Below are 15,962 nucleotides of genomic sequence, written 5' to 3'. Positions count from 1 at the left end.
CCTGAATACACACACAGTACGGTCTGACATAGTGGGGACCGGAACCCTTGAGTACTGCTGTCTAACTAATATAAATATTTTTTTATATTCAGCTTATATTGAAGGATGACCATATGACAGAGGAAGAGAACTGCTCTGCTCCAGTACGAGACTCACAACTCTCTGATGAGGTGTGTTTAATGTTGTTGTTATTATTTTTATTAGTAGTAGTAGTTGTAGTAGTTGTTCTTGTAGTAGTAGTAGTGCATTTAATTGTAATTATTAAACTTAATGAAAATATAGAAATGAAACAGAGTGTGTGTCCTAATTTTTGAATGTATGCACTAGTGTAACATTGTGGGGACCAGAGGCATGTTAGAGAAGCTGTGAAACACACTTAGTCCTGAATACACACAGTAATGTCTGACGTAGTGGAGACCGGGACCCTTGAGTACTACTGTCTAACTAAAATATATATATATATATATATATATTTTTTTTTTTTCAGCTTTTATTGAAGGATGACCATATGACAGAGGAAGAGAACTGCTCTGCTCCAGTAGGAGACCCACAACTCTGATGAGGTGTGTTTATAATAATAATAATAACAATTATTTTTATTATTATTATTATTATTATTATTATTAGTTTAGTAGTGAAAGTAGTTGTTGTTGTAGTAGTGGTGTATTTAATTGTAACTATTTAACTTAATCAAAATATAGAAATGAAACAGAGTGTGTGTCCTAATTGGTGAACATATGCACTGACATTGTGGGGACCAGAGGCATGTTAGAGAAGCTGTAAAACACACTTAGTCCTGAATACACACACAGTAAGGTCTGACATAGTGGGGACCGGGACCCTTGAGTACTGCTGTCTAACTAATATATATTTTTTTATTTTTTTTATTCAGCTTTTATTGAAGGATGACCATATGACAGAGGAAGAGAACTGCTCTGCTCCAGTATGTGACCCACAACTCTCTGATGAGGTGTGTTTAATGTTGTTGTTATTATTTTTATTAGTAGTAGTAGTTGTAGTAGTTGTTGTTGTAGTAGTAGTGCATTTAATTGTAATTATTTAACTTAATCAAAATCTAGAAATGAAACAGAGTGTGTGTCCTAATTGGTGAACATATGCACTGACATTGTGGGGACCAGAGGCATGTTAGAGAAACTGGGAAACACACTTAGTCCTGAATACACACACAGTAAGGTCTGACATAGTGGGGACCGCGACCCTTGAGTACTGCTGTCTAACTAATATATATTTTTTTATATTCAGCTTATATTGAAGGATGACCATATGACAGGGGAAGAGAACTGCTCTGCTCCAGCACGTGACTCACAACTCTGTTATTGCATATCAGATTTAACGAACCGTTTACTACGGATTTCATGTAATTTTGATAACTGTCCATTAATCAGATGTCATCACGCTGCTGTGCCGTCAGCCAATCGTTGTATTGCTGATAATGATTTTGAGGATCGATAGATCTGTCACAACACACAGTCACAACACCTCTCAGATCAGTTTAATCTGATTCGCAAACTTTTTTGAAGAACCAAATTAGCCTAAGATGAGTTATCAAGATTAAAAGATCCAGGATCTGTAATATAATCTTAGATTATTTAAGAGAGGTCCGAAGAACAGACCCCTGGACCCTTGAGCACTACTGTCTAAACAATATTTTTCAAAATAAAAAGTATAAATTATATATAAAAATATATAAAATAATTTTTTATAAAATATTTATAAAATTATATATAAAATATATATTTTTAATTATATACAGTTGAAGTCAGAATTATTAGCCCCCTTGTTTATTTCTTGTACTAAATTTCTGTTTAATGGAAAGCAGATTTTTTAAACACATTTCTAATCATAACAGTGTTAATAACTCATCTCTAATAACTGATTTATTTTCTCTTTGCCATGATGACAGTAAAAATTATTTGACTAGATATTTTTCAAGACACTTCTATACAGCTTATAGTGACATTTAAAGGCTTCACTAAGTTAATTAGGGTAACTAGGCAAGTTATTGGAGGGATAATAATATTGACCTTAAAATGGTTCATAAAAAATTAAAACTGCTTTTATTCTAGCTGAAATAAAACAAATAAGACTTTCTCCAGAAGAAAAAAATATCATCAGACATACTATGAAAAAATTCCCTGCTCTGTTACACATCATTTGGGAAATATTTGTAAAAAAGTTTTAAAAAGGTGGGCTGACTTCAACTGTATATACTTTCATATATATATATATATATATATATATATATATATATATATATATATATATATATATATATATATATATATATATATATATATACAGTTGAAGTATTAATTATTAGACCCCTTGGAATTTTTCTCTTCTTTTTTAAATATTTCCTAAACGATGTTTAACAGAGCAAGGAAATTTTCACAGTGTGTCTGATAATATTTTTTTCTTCTGGAGAAAGTCTTATTTGTTTTTTTTTTGACTAGAATAAAAACAGTTTACATTTTTTTAAACACCGTTTAAGGGACAAAATTATTAGCCTCTTTAAGCTATATTTTTTTCTCGATAATCTACAGAACAAACCATCGTTATACAATAACTTGACTAATTACCCTAACCTGCCTAGTTAACCTAATTACCCTAGTGAAGCCTTTAAATTTCACTTTAAGCTGTATAGAAGTGTCTTAAAGAATATCTAGTCTAATATTATTTACTGTCATCATGACAAAGAGAAAATAAGTCCATTATTAGAAATGATTATTAGAAATAGTTATTAAAACTATTATGTTTAGAAATGTGTTGAAAAAAATCTTCTCTCCGTTAAACAGAAATTGGGGAAATAATAAACAAGCTGTCTAATAATTCAGGGGGGCTAATAATTCTAACTTCAACTGTATATAAAGAGTTTCATTGCAGAACGAGATATATCCATTTAAAAAAATGTTGGTAATTTTGACATTATTTTTCAGGACATCAACAGTCAAGTTCATTCACAATTTCTGTACATTAAACTATAACTTGAGCTCAGTGAAGGCCAGGAACACAATATTTTTAAATCCAGGATATTTTTTATTTAATTTTATGTCTATAATTAAGTAAAAAAAAAAAACATGCCAAAATGCTACATATTAATCCAACCCACATTGTCAAACATGGAATAATATATGCAAAGATTGATTAATAATAATAAGATTCTAAGTTAGATTTGGCCAGAATGTACACAACATAACATAACATAACTTTATTTATTTTTTTTTTGCAAAACGCTACATCCACCTTAGGCTATATTATACTACATTAATACCATTACCAAAAGCTAGTGAATCAATGTTTTGTTTGATAAGTAAGATTAAGTTAGTTAGATAAATGACCTTTAGCTTGGTACAGAAAGAGTGGGGGGCGGCTCCTTCCACACCGCTGCAGAAAACCAAACCTGTATGATTAGAGCGGGCGGAGCTGAGTCCGTGACATAAACTTGCCTCGCTATGTCATATTTAATGAATTATTTCACTGTAATAATAATAATAGCTTATTTATTTGGTTGTGAAAAAGCTAAACCGTTTTCTCCATAACAACATGTGCTCTTTAAGTTCCTTTGTAATAAATCAACAACAACAAGAATTGATTTTAAATAATAGGTGCAACCACATAAATAAATCTTCAGATAGGCTACTCAGCTACATTTAAGAAATTATTTAAAAAATAAACTTATAAGGGACACTTGCAGACAGGTATCTTGTGATGGGGAGTAGGAAAAAAGGCGCTCCTAGGCCTTCTCTTGACATCAGCGGAGACTCGTTCCCTGCTGCATTTGTGTATTGTTGACGCAGAAGTATCTTATTCTGGTCCACTTTTGTGGCCTTTTTATAAATCTTTGTGAAGTTGAAGACTTCATCTTCTATCGCTAAATCAATGAGCAAACTCTGAGCACTTCACCGGCGATGACCCTCTTCCCAGGGGATGCTGAGCTCGCGCCGCATCCTGAACGCTCTCTAACTGTTATATCGCACTTTGTAAAGAAACTGGTCTGACGGATATTGCGTTTTGTGAAAAAAAATACGTTTTGTACTTGGCCTAAAATGTGCATTCTTAAATGTTATTAATGGCAGCAATTCACACATAGATTAAGGTACATCTGAACAGTGATTTCCAATAATAAAATCCAAATGTCAAAAAATGCCGTTTATCGCATTTTGCAACCAAACTCTTCATATGTATGTGTGTGTTATGACTGTATGACTGCAGAAGAGAACTGCTCTGTTCCCACAACTCAGTTTTTCTGGGACTTGAAAACAGACGCTCAGCAGATTTTAAAGGGTGGAATCTTGATCAAATCGTGGGTTTACACACAAACATGTAATACAGTGGCAGATTTTCTGGATGTTATATACACATTTGTATTTGCAAACATATACCATATTGTTTTAAATGATGTATTTTTGTGTGGGTTTTTACATTCAGAGAAAGTTACAGTGGATCGTGATTTTGGAGGAGGTGAAGTCCAGTCTAAAAGGTAAAAATATTATTTATTTTTCTGATCAGAATTTTTCTTTTTTCAGAATGTTTATTTTTATCATGATATGTATGTTATGTGTTTGAAAACTATTTTTAAGCTACCATCACACGCTTTTACCCATTAAAAAGAACAATACAAAATCAAATAAATATTTTGCTAAGCTTTATGCAAAGAAGTCAACTCTCAGACTTGATTTTTACTTTCAGAGTCCCCTCAAGTATCATCACCATGGTACAGTGTCTGTGAAGATAGTGAAGCAGACCCAGCATTCACAAAAAAGAGAGGTATGATCATTAAAGTTAATTTGTGACTGACTTGTGTTATTGTACAAGTCCAAATGCACAAGCTCATTTACATAACATGTAGGGTTAAACAGGACAGAATCACATTACTTCTATGATGATTTCAGTACAGTTGCACTTGATGTCTCATTTCATGTTAGTTAAACAATATTGCTAAATACTTTGGAAAAATATACTAATTGCATATCTGGTTACACTTTATTTTAATAATTTACTTTACTACTACTACTATATTCATATTGTACTAATTTTGAGCGTAACCTAACAGTCTGCTGTACTATTTACTGAGACCAATGAGAGTCAGTTTTATTGAGGTAACCTTAACTGTCAGCTAATACTCTACACTCTAAAATTAATAAAAATAAGTAATAATAATTAAATTAGCAGTTTTTCATAATTTGTGATTCATGTTTTTATGAAATCTGTTTGTTTCTGCTTTTGAATTGCATTATGGGATCTTGATCTTTCTTCCAACAACTTTTAATCTTAAAAAGTAAAAAAAAGTGACTTTTTGTTTGGGTTGTTGTTGTATATTATGCTACAGAAACCTTGTAATAAACTGCCGGTACATTTTCTGTTATTCTAAAGACTTATTTATCTCTATATATTATTTCTTATACATTATATTATTTCAAACTACTAAAATGTCAGTAAAAGTCACTTTGTTAAACTGTAGAGTTGAATTTTCAACATCAAGTGCACAGAGCAGAGATCAACATCCCATAATGCAATTCACCACCACAAAAAAAAAAAAAACACTTGTAAATCACAAAATACAGGAACTGGTAATGAACAGATATGTGTTACAGTGTAGTGTTTTGAGCTAAACTTGAGCTAACAGTCTGCTAATACTCTACTGATAATCAGATGAGCGTTAGTCTTATTGAAATACTCTAATACATAATACTTTACGGTGAGATAATTAACGTAGTTGCAGAGTTACGCATAGTTAGAAGAATGTCTAAACTGGACTATGGAATAAAGTGTAACCCCATTAACCAGTTTTGAAGTTAATAGGAAGTATTTTTTTAATCCATCTCCATCTTAAGTATTTTTAATAATAGGCAAGACATATTTTTCTAGCAATTTCTATCACAATATTAAACTAACATAACAGCACATGTTGTAAAAATGACTGAACATTTATGCAACTAAAACCTCTTTTTTATATTTTAACCACCCATAGGTCCCATAAAGAGAAGATCCTGGAGCAAACAGGAAGTACATGCTGTGGTGAAACCTGAACCATTGGCTCTAAAAACCAGAGATTAGTCAGCTTAGGATTTTTATATTAAAAACTGAATCTCGGCTCTTTAGATAAAAAATCTGAATAACACTTTTATAGTAAGTATACACTATACATCATTAGTTTAGCACTAACTCTACATTAATAGACTTTAGGAAGCAGTTTATAAATACAGCTTCAAACGCTGTATTCTTGACTTGACTTAATTGTATTTTCATGCTTTGTTACTGATTCATTTTTCATTACTATATTATGTATTGCATTATTTACAAACTATTTGTATATAAGAGTAGTTGGTGGTTTTTAAGATAATTCAGAATGAGTTATTAAATGATTAATAAACTATTCAAATGAACATTTATACATGTTATATTCAGGCATATAGTAATTGTAACCATGTGTGTTAGTAAATGCTATAATAACACAACTTCATGCAGTTTTGTGACCTAAGGACTGTTTATAGTTGATAAATCCCTTATAAATGTCAATTTAAGGCTCAGTATCTAATGAACAATAAATCTTTGCAATCTTATTAAAAAAATTCTGTAAAGTTTAAACATTGCAAAATAAAAATACAACATCATTTCAAAACAACAATTAACAATATGACAATATTCATTTCAGTGTTTCTGTGATGTTTGCACTGTACAGTAATTTTATATTTTGATAAGATTGCAAAGATTTATTTTTTCATTAGATAGTTTCATTTGTGTATCTTGAAATTAATGGGAAAAAATATATATATATATATATCTTCTTTGGCCTTAGTCCCGTATGATTGCGGGGTCGGCTCTTTTTGGAACAAGTCCTTCAGTTTTAGACTTGTCCATATGATAACGACTTTTTTACACCTTCCGGCCAGCCTGTCATATGGGCCTGTCACACTCATACACTAGGGACAATTTAGCCTTCCCAATTCACCTGTAGCATGTCTTTGGACTGTGCCTTTGCACCCGAAGGAAACCCACACGAATGCAGGGAGAACATGCAAACTTCTCACAGAAATGCCAACTGAACCGAGATTCAAACCAGTGACCCAGCGACCTTCTTGCTGTGAGGCGACAGCACTACCTACCGCGCCACTGCTTCACCATATATATATATATATATATATATATATATATATATATATATATATATATATATATATATATATATATATATATATATATATATATATATATATATAAATCACTCCCCCTTTTAATTTATTTCTTTTTTTCTGTGTAGAATATAGCTGAGATTTTAATTGTCATTTATAAGGGATTTATAAAGCATCAATAGTCCTCACTTTAGATTAGCTCACAAAACTGCATGAAGTTGAGTTCATAAAGCATTTATTATCAGACAGAGTAACCATTACTATATGCCTGATTAATAAGATATATAAATGTTGGGTAACACTATAATAACTGCACACAATGAATTATTTATGAAACATTAGCAAATAGTTAGTTGAACGTTTGTTAAGCATTAACGCTACATTAATAGACATTAGTAAGCAGTTTATAAATTATATTTATAAATATAAATTACAAATATTATTGACTTATAAGCACAATTATAATGTGCTTAATGATTGTTTTCATACTTGGTAAATAATGCAATACTTAATTTAGTAATGAAAAATACATCATTAACAAACCAGATATTTAAAAGTAGTTGGTGTTTTTTTTTTTAGATAATTCAGAATGTGCAAGTAAATGATTAATAAACTATTCAAAATAACATTGATAATTCTTATTATTCAGGCATATAATAAGTTGTTTATTATGTTAATAAATGCTTTATGAACTCAACTTCATGCAGTTTTGTGATCTAATCTAAAGCGAGGGCTATTCATGCTTTATAAATCCATTATAAATGACAATATAAGGCTCAGTTACATTATATACAGGAAAAAAATGACTTAATTTCTACTTATTACAAGATGCTCAAATGAAACTGTATCAAATGAAAAGTAAATCATTGCAATCTTGTCTAAATATAAAATTGCTTTACACGTAATGTATTGTTAAATTATTATATTGTTGTTTTATCAAATGATGTTGTATTTCGACACTCCTGTTATTCAGCAATGTTTAAAATTTACAGTAATTGTATTTGTTTAGGTACGATTGCAAATACTTATTGTTTATTTGATACACAGTAGGTAGTGCTGTCACCTCACAGCAAGAAGGTCGCTGGTTTGAGCCCTGGCTGGGTCAGTTGGCATTTCTGTGTGGAGTTTGCATGTTCTCCCTGTGTTGGTGTGGGTTTCCTCCAGGTGCTCCTACATGCGGTACAGGTGAATTGGGTAGCCTAAAATGGTCCGCAGTAAATGAGCGTGAATAAGTGTGTATGTGTATGGATGTGTCCCAGGGATGGGTTGCAGCTGGAAGTGCATCCGCTGCATAAAAACGTGCTGGATAAGTTGGTGGTTCAATCCGCTGTTGCGACCCCGAATTAATAAAGAGAGAAAACCAAAATGAAAATAAATGAATAAATGAATGATTCTGAGCCTTTAATTGTCATTTATAAGGGATTTATACAGCATCAGTATTCCTCACTTTAGATTAGATCACAAAACTGCATGAAGTTGAGTTCATAAAGCATTAATTAACATGCAGAAAAACGTATTATATGCAGGGCTCCAAACCGGTTCAAGGAACGGAAACGAAAAACAGAATCAAATGACATTTTTCAGGAACAGAAACGAAAACCGAAAAAAAAAGATCAACTTTAATCGTTCTGAACAGAAACGTTTACAGTTAAACGGTTAATAATGTTATTTTATCATTCTCTTTATTATATGAATTTGGGAGACAAAAAGCATTAATTTAAAGCATGTGAACAAATGCGACGGTGACGCTCGTTTTTATATAAACTATAAATGTCTGGCCGTGATGCGTATTTAGGTCTATGCCAGTCTATAAAAGATAATGTAGCTTAAAACACTTTAAAATTTTAGAGAACGTAATACAGTTTGCACAACCAATGTTTGGTCTTAATAACCTGCCCATAATTAAACGTCATGTAGCCTACTTTTTGATTACTTGACCAGCGGATTAATGGCAGCACCAGCGGATAAACGAGATCTGAGCATAATAGGTATGACCAATATGTGCATAACCAATATGCAAAGTCAAGAGAGTGCACGACTCCATAGGGTAACGTAGCCTAAACTGCGCACACTTGATTATGTAATGTGTGAAATCGTGGACGCATCTCAAAGAGCAAAGCATAACTTATTAAATGCCCATGCTTAATCGGTCATCGATAAGGTCTATCGGTTTTAAAGGGTTGCCGACAATAAATCAATCGAGTGATCGTTAGCATCCCTAGTTTAATCAATGAATGTGTTAAATTTTATATTTATATTAAAGATGAATAAGGCAAGAATATGATAATGATACTTTTTAGATTTTTACGCCTACAAAAATATCTTGTGGTAGTGCACTTGTTTAATAAAAATCTTTGTATATAGGTTATCTGTAAAAAACACAATCAGAGCCAATGACATGTAGAAGTAGTGTTGCCTAAACGGCTATTAAATTTCTAATAAAATTAAAACCAAAGTATAACTCATTGCATTTTTCGTTTGATAAAAATATACAGAAACGAAATAAAATCATAAGGATGCTAGTTTGTAGTTTATGTTAATAATAATAAAATGACATGCTTAGACTATAAGCTTAACGGCTATACGCTGCCAATAGGCCACTAATAAATATTATTTTACTTTGTACTGGATTATAATGTATATTTTACTATAAAAACTAAATATAGCATGTCTTACTGTCATTTAAAACAAGTAATTCAAAATACACATCAGAACTGTAGACCTGCAGTGGGTAAACTGTATACAGGGGGTGTTGGTCAATCAATAGCCTACAGCACATAATTGAACTAATTATGATGCTAACTGTAATTTAGCTCTTAATATAGGCCTACGATATATTTTCTGGTGTTTAATTTTGCATGAGCAAATAGCAGTATAGCCTAAAGTAAATTTTTAAAAAAGATTTTACTAATATTAATAATAATGGATATAATAAATTTAAATAATAATTGCACTGTGGAGTGTACTAAATATTTTTATTCGGCTACATAACTGAAAAACTATTTCATAACAATTTTCATAATTTTTACTGCTATTTCATATTATACAACATCTAAATGTACGGCCGGGCCTGCGCTCGATACCAAGGAGTGGGGCTGTGTGTAGCGCCTTTAAACAGCGTGTCAATCAATAACCAAAAGCAAGTTCATATTATAAATATATCTTTAATGATACTTATTGAAAATTCATTTAATCTTACCCCTCGTATAGATTTTTTAGTTGCACCATTAAAAAACAGAGCACTCTAGAGCCCTGCAATACTTTGTAATTAAATAAAGTTTTTTTGTTTTTTGTTTTTTTTTTTCTAGAAAACTGTTTTCGGAATATTTTGTCTATTAAGGAACGCAAGAACAGAACCGAAAAAATATAAATTCTGCTCAGAGTGAACCGATTGGATTTTTTTTTTTTTTTTTTTTTTTTTTTTAGCCCTGATTATATGCCTGAATAGTAAATGTATAAATTTACTCATTCTTAATGATCTTAAAAAACACCAATTATTCTTAGACAGTTTGTAAATAATGCAATACTTCATTTAGTAATGAAAAATGAATTATAAACAAAGTATGAAAACACAAAAATTGAGCACATAACACATGCTTATAAGTCAACAATAGAGCATCTAGCTGTGTTTATAAACTGCTTACTATTAATGTAGAGTTAATGCTTAACAAATGATGTCTATTTGGAGTTTTGGTGGCTTGGTTATATGATGAAGGTCTCTGTGCATTTGTGGGGTTCAGTTCTTTATTAATATATTTTTTAATATTTTTAATGTTTTTTTTTTTTTTTCAAATAGTTACAATACGACAGAAACAGAAATAGAACATACTGGTTGGTTTTAAGAGTTTACCCAAAAATGTACATTATATTATTAATTACCCTCATCTCACTCTAACCCCCTGAGACCTTCATTCATCTTCAGACTCAAAGGAAGATAACTTAGATAAAGTGCAAGAACTCCTCATCCTCCATAGACAGCAAGGGATTGAAACAATATGAAGGAGAGGAATTAATAACAGAATCTTCATTTTGAGGTGAACTAACCGTTTAATATTGTTTGTTATTGCACTTAACTAAATGTGTACGCAGACATGGAAGAGTTATGTGGAAGCTTGTTATACCCAATGAGAACTGCTTTTAGACATGCAAGAGAGTTTCATGGATTTTGTGTTTACTGTTTTTTTGTGTTTAAAGGTTTTGTGGAAATTATTTATAATAAATATAACATTTATTAAATCTATTCTGGACCATTTCCTGTTTGGATCTTGAGGTTCCTTCTGTATTCAAATTACATTTTTTATAAACTGACCTGCTCTTCAAATGAAAATTCTAAAGCAGTTTACTGTCAAATTACTTGATTGAGGTTTAAAATTTAATATTAGTAAGGGTGCTGATCTGATCCCCACGTTGCCTAAAAACCGGTAATGTGTGTGTAGAACTGGTCCTTACTTTGACTAAAAAACGGTAATGTGTGTGTAGACCTGGTCCTTTCTTTGACTCAAAACCAGTGATGTGTGTGTAGATCTGGTCCCTACTTTGACTCAAAACCAGTGATGTGTGTGTAGACCTGGTCCTTACTTTGACTCAATACCGGTAATGTGTGTGTAGACCTGGTCCTTACTTTGACTCAATACCAGTAATGTGTGTGTAGACCTGGTCCTTACTTTGACTCAATACCAGTAATGTGTGTGTAGACCTGGTCCTTACTTTGACTCAATACCGGTAATGTGTGTGTAGACCTGGTCCTTACTTTGACTCAATACTGGTAATGTGTGTGTAGACCTGGTCCCTACTTTGACTCAATACCAGTAATGTGTATCTGGAACTGGTCCTTACTTTGTCTCAAAACCAGTAAAGTGTGTGTAGAATTGGTCCCCACTTTGTCTAAAAATCGGTTGTGTATGTGGCGGACCCCACTTCTACACAAAACCTGAAATGTCCCCACAAGTGACCACTGTGTCAGGTCTAAAAATAAAATTGCGGAATATCCAAAATCTGAAGTGATTTTATGAAATAGTTTGTGTTTTTGTGTGGCAAACTATTTTTTTTATGTCTCTAACATCATCAGAAAGGGCGGTCCCCATTACGTAACCACCGTGACAGGTGACCCCCACAATGCACAAAAACAAGTATGTGTGTGTGTGTGTGTGTGTGTGTGTGCGTGTGTGTGTGAGAGAGAGATAGAGAGAGAACTGTGTGTGAGAGTGTATGAATGTGTGAGAGTGTACATTTAGGTGTGTGTGTGTATGTGTGTGTAAAAGAGAGAGAGAGAGAGAGAGAGTATGAATGAACATGCTGAATTATCTCATCAGTGAAGTGATTTTCTGGTAAAAGAGCCCGACGATGTGAGTTCTTGTACCATAGAAATTATTTACAGAGAAAAACAGTATCATAAGCCATGTTTCTTTTCATTCTGCTTAATCAAGTGCCCCAAAGATATTTAAAATAAACAAAACAATATGATGTCTTTTGACTGCCTTCTTTAATAACTACATTACACAATACTTGTACTTTTACTTTCAGTACTTGAGTAGTAAATTTTGAAATAAACTACTTGCAATACTTAAGTACTAAAAATGTTGAATACTTTAGTACTTCCACTTAAGTATGGTGATTAAAGAGCACTTCTACTTCTACTCAAGTCACTTTTTGATAGAGCACTTGTACTTTTACTTAAGTACGGGTCTCTAGTACTTTATACATCTCTGGATACCGCATGGCGAACAGAAAGAAAATCCTCCGCATTTCGTGACTCGGTGTTCCTTTAAGGTATGGTTTCTTTTAAGGCTACAGGGTAGAATTTTAATAAGAGTATTATCTTAATCATATTAAAATCGGAGTATTGGTGTCTTATGTAAATGTATTCAGAATGTCTGGTGAAGTCGCGAGCTGTCAAAGACAGGGCATTACTCTGCCTTTCAGCATGAGCCCTCCAAGTTTAGCGTGTTTCCTCATTAAACGCAACGAAAGCGTATGCTTCGCGTTGTTGTGTCAGAATCCTTGTGAAATACAGTAATACTTTAGGACGCTTAGTTTAGGATGCTTAGCAAATTTGATGAACGTGATCATGCGTGTTAAATCTGAGGGGAGTCGCTCCAAGTATGGAAGGCCGTTGGGGCCAAAACGTCTGCAGCGCGTTGTGTGTGTCTGTCTGTGTGTGTGTCTGTGTCAGGCCCGTTGAGGGGTGTCAGGGGTGGAGTGAACGACGTATCTGAGTAGGGGCGAGAGGGGTGTGCAATGTATATAACGACCGGTTTGCAAGAAATTATCATTCATTTGCGGGCATTTGGGAGTCTCTGTGCACTTGCGGGATACTCCTAGCAACTGGATGAATGTAAAGGAGGATTAAGCAAAATTGTTTCTACTCTATAATTAATGTTCTCAACTCACAGCAATAAAACTTTACAATGAGTGCAACAGTTTTATTCTATAGTTTATTATTATAATTTTTCATTTTCCATATCTGCAATTCCTGTATTTTGGCATTTTTTTGCAGTCCACTTAGAATCCACCATGGAAATTAATGTTTTCTTTATTGGCATTGATGGTTTTTGAAATTGAAATGTCATTAACATGCCTGTGTTTTAATTTCTGTTATAAATATGGCTGTCAAGCCAGGATCTTGATGGTTTATTGTGGGTATGTTGTTTACATGAAGAAATCTGTGTTACAAGTTAAACAAAAATTCTATTAAACAATTATATTTTGAATTGAAATATTTTTTTCTTGCGTTTACATTAATTTTACATTTAAATAGGCAAAATTACAAGTTTCAGTATTTTAAATGCGATTAATCGTTATTAATCGCGATTAATTAGTTATTTTTTTTAATCGATTGACAGCACTAATATATATATATATATATATATATATATATATATATATATATATATATATATATATATATATATATATTAGGGATGTAACGGTATCAGAATTTCACGGTACGGTAATACCTCGGTATGAATGTCACGGTACGGTATTTATTGAATCATTTAAAGGAAAAAACAAAACTTATGAAAATACTCCAAAAAAGTGCCAAAAGTGTCAATGACATACAAATTAGCCATCTATCTGTAAGCTTTGAAACAGGAACTTCAATTTTAATAACAAAAAACTATTAAACCATGTAAAAAAATAAAGTTTCAATTTAGTATTGTTGAAAACTCATCACATTCAACATTTAATCACACTCAGCCCATCTACCCAGATGAGAGCTCTGCTAGTCGGACTTCTCATCAAGCATCTCCCGCTGGATCTAATCTCACTATATTTATTAAACGGGATATTTCATTTATCTTGTTGTCTTTATCTAACAACATATTCCCTGACTTTGGTCATTGGAATCTATTACTTGTTCTCAGGTAACGTGTTTTGGCTGAGCGCAAAGATAAGTTAATGATTAATGTAACCACGTACATTCTGTATATTGACTGATCGCTTGCCTTTATTTCCTATAATGTATAAACTTATTGTATGTTATACTTTTAAAATGGCCATTATCGATTATTAAAACTGATACTCAGCAAAAGAGAGGGTGTGTTTCGTATTTTCACTGAAATTGAAAGGAGGCAGTGTTGTTATCGGCTCCGTTTTGTTATAAATATGCACACAGTGAAGATGACGCTCATATATGCAGCACGACGCCTCAACATTTCTGCTGTCTAAGTTGCTAATATTAAAATGAAAATAGGCAGTTCCTTAAATCATGTTTACATTTTATTGTTGAGAAAGTGAAACAACGAAGCCAGGGTGATGTGAATGAAGTTATAAAGTACATGGTTCCCTTTGAAGATTTACCCGTGTCCTCGGTATAATCTGCTTTTCCATATCAAACTGAGAAGAAGAGACTGCAGCCTTGATCAAACTTGCGAAGTCTGAACTTACACGGAGATAATGCAGGACTGAACTGTGCATGTAAAGCAGGTCGCACACCAGAAGCGACGCTCGGCGGCGCGCCGCGCAGCGCCATGTATTTTAGAATTCTAATCATAGGTTTCTATCAGGATACACACACCGGCGCCGCAAGTCGGCGGCTGTCGGCGGCGCCCGGCGACGGCTCAGGACGCAGTTCATTTTTCAGCCGCGCCACAGAGCGCCATCTGATTAGTTTCATGTTAAATATCATTCGAATGTGCGCGTCTGGTGTGCGATACTTTAATCTGTCATGTACGCGCCGTGTCGCGGCGCCGAGTGGCGCTTCTGGTGTGCGACCTGCTTTAGAGTTTTCCAGCTCTTTTCATCCCCGCTCTAGCAGCACAATCCATTTCCGCATTACTGGATCTGTAGCAACAACAGACCGCAAGGGATTATGGCCAAGCCTGGGCTGATGGCAATTGTAGTTTTCGTTACCTCCCGTTCGCTTCATTCGCCTGAGCATATTTTCTCAGAAGACCTATAGTTTTACCGAGTCATGCGACTTCGGTAATATCGAAAAAAATTAATATTGCGGTATGACGGTATTTACAATACCGTTACATCCCTAATATATATATATATATATATATATATATATATATATATATATATATATATATATATATATATATATATATATAAATATAGGATATATATATATATATATATATATATATATATATATATATATATATATATATATATATATATATATATAGGAAATATAGGCTCAAATTATGTGTCCTTTACATAGACACTGATCAAGAAAATAAAGGGAACACATAAAAAAACACAGTGTAACTTTAAGTCATTGAAATCAAACTGCCCACTTAAATAGCGACATTGATTGACAATCTTTTTTTTTTTTTTTTTTTGAGTGTGACTCCAAAT

At 32.7% G+C, this 15,962-nt stretch overlaps 1 protein-coding gene and 2 long non-coding RNA genes across 8 annotated transcripts in view; 2 read left to right on the top strand and 1 right to left on the bottom strand.

Annotated features, from left to right (window-relative positions):
- adamts17 (ADAM metallopeptidase with thrombospondin type 1 motif, 17) overlaps positions 1-15,962 on the bottom strand; it is a 334,091-nt gene that overhangs the window by 173,067 nt on the left and 145,062 nt on the right. The gene's annotated exons all lie outside the window — the stretch shown is intronic.
- LOC141375301 (uncharacterized) lies at positions 91-970 on the top strand. The gene is made up of 3 exons (XR_012383133.1): positions 91-170; positions 488-563; positions 893-970. It is a non-coding gene; the product is annotated as an uncharacterized lncRNA (long non-coding RNA).
- Positions 4,234-6,115, top strand: LOC141375300 (uncharacterized). 2 transcript variants are annotated; one of them, XR_012383132.1, is made up of 4 exons: positions 4,234-4,324; positions 4,450-4,501; positions 4,711-4,788; positions 5,993-6,115. It is a non-coding gene; the product is annotated as an uncharacterized lncRNA (long non-coding RNA). The 2 variants fall into 2 exon arrangements; XR_012383131.1 differs by lacking the exon at positions 4,234-4,324 and having other exon boundaries at positions 4,414-4,501.

Source organism: Danio rerio, chromosome 7, assembly GCF_049306965.1.
Source record: "Danio rerio strain Tuebingen ecotype United States chromosome 7, GRCz12tu, whole genome shotgun sequence".
Classification (NCBI taxonomy): domain Eukaryota; kingdom Metazoa; phylum Chordata; class Actinopteri; order Cypriniformes; family Danionidae; genus Danio; species Danio rerio.
The sequence above is the reverse complement of the archived record's forward strand: the minus strand, read 5'-3'. Positions and strand labels throughout refer to the sequence as shown.